This window comes from Eptatretus burgeri, unplaced genomic scaffold (genome assembly GCF_056783735.1).
Source record: "Eptatretus burgeri isolate ZD-2024b unplaced genomic scaffold, Ebu_testis_v1 Ebu_testis_scaffold_1365, whole genome shotgun sequence".
NCBI classification, from domain to species: Eukaryota; Metazoa; Chordata; class Myxini; order Myxiniformes; family Myxinidae; genus Eptatretus; species Eptatretus burgeri.
In genome coordinates, this window is record NW_028223314.1 from 10,001 (window position 1) to 11,918 (window position 1,918).

Here is a 1,918-nt window from a genome sequence, read left to right on the forward strand (position 1 = left end):
AAATACGAAATGAAAATACTGCTTTTGCTACAACTTGGGGCGAAATTGTTGGCTTGGTTGAAGACCTTATGAGCGACCAAGACCCACAGAACGAGTTCGTCCTTGATGACCCAACCAAAGAGTTATACCTTGGAGACCAGCAAAATCCTGAAAAAGAGTTTTACAGCAATAGTACTCATTGTGAGTTATCAAGACAATACCCACTGAACAAGTTATACCTTGATGAGCCAGAATACAAGTTTTACCTTGGAGACTCACAAATTTTGAAAAAATCAAGAAATGAGTTCTGCCTTGATGGTTTAAATAACTACCTTGGAGACTCAGGAAAAGGGTTCTGCCAAGATGGTTCTAAATATGGGGCCTACCTTGGAGACTCACAAATTTTGAAAAAATCAGTAAATGAGTTCTGCCTTGATGGTTTAAATAACTACCTTGGAGACTCAGGAAAAGGGTTCTGCCAAGATGGTTCTAAATATGGGGTCTACCTTGGAGACTCACAAATTTTGAAAAACTCAGTAAATGAGTTCTGCCTTGATGGTCTAAATATCCACCTTGGAGACTCAGGAAAAGGTGTCTGCCAAGATGGTTCTAAATATGGGTCCTACCTTGGAGACTCACAAATTTTTGAAAAATCAGTAAATGAGTTATCCTTAAGAGACTTTGTAAGTTGGTTTTACTTTGAATACTTGAAATGTGGGTTCTGGATTGATAACTCACAATGTGATACATATCTTGGAAACTCAACGGGAATGTGGTTATACCTTGAAGACTTGGAAAGTTGGGTTTATGTTGGACACTTGAAACTTTTTTGGGGGCTTTTATTTATTTATTTATTTATTTATTATTATTATTATTTTATTTATTTATATTTTGGAGACTTTTGGACTTGCTATCACTCTTTGGGATCTAAACCTATCGATGTAGTTCTTTGTCGGATGGTGCTTGATGGGAGCAAGATCAAGAAAGTTCTGGGAAGAAAGTGCAGGCTTACTCCCCCTTTCTACGTCATCAAACCTGAAAGCCTTAAAAGACAGAATTGGAATAAGAGTAGAAAAAACAAAACGTAATATAAATATATATATATATAAATTTAAATATATATATATATATATATATATAAATATATATATATATATATATATATATATATATATATATATATATATATATATATATAGGTGGAAATCTCATTTTGAAAAAGACTGTGTTGGGTGAGGATTGAGTTGGGGTTGAGATTTTGAATGTGAGGGTTGGGGTTGAGATTTTGAATGTGAGGGTTGGGACACACACACATACACATCAACAAACAAAAGTTAAGCCTTGACTTCAGTTGAGGATTCTGTGTTTGGGGTTCACAGATCTAAGAACGTCCCCCTTGACACACATTATATACTGTTATACACCTCGGACTTGGCCCTCGAGTGTCCACAACGGTGTATAGTAGGAGGGAGTGAAGCGCCAACCTATTGCTCCCATTGCACACACACACAAACAAAAGTTAAGCCTTGACTATTCAGTTGAGGATTCTGTGTTTGGGGTTCACAGATGTAAGAACGTCCACCCCTTGACACACATTATATACTGTTATACACCTCGGACTTGGCCCTCTAGTGTCCACAAAGGTGTATTATATGCTTAGTTTTGTCTTTTGTAATTCCTGTGAATAAAATGAACCTAAAATCTCTTCCCCTTCCAAATCATATATTTTATAAGTCCAAGGAACTGTATCTATTACATCAACAATTTTAAAAAGTTCTTTCGTCCATCGTTCAGTAAAACCCTTTTCAAAATGAGATTTCCACCTATATATTCTTACGTTATCACCAACTTTGAACTTAGGTTTTCTGACATTAATCTCTTTTTCATATTTTAATTTTGTAAATGTTTCTGATGGCTTCATATTCGTTGACGTGTGAAT

General features: G+C 35.5%; 1 long non-coding RNA gene across 1 annotated transcript in view; it reads left to right on the plus strand.

Moving 5' to 3' along the window:
• The window catches only part of LOC147006876 (uncharacterized), a 1,524-nt gene extending 1,243 nt beyond the window's left edge, over window positions 1-281 (plus strand). The window contains exon 3 of the long non-coding RNA XR_015054547.1: window positions 1-281. This exon is cut by the window's left edge and continues 13 nt beyond it. This is a non-coding gene — a long non-coding RNA (uncharacterized LOC147006876).
• Window positions 282-1,918: the final 1,637 nt, after the last annotated feature.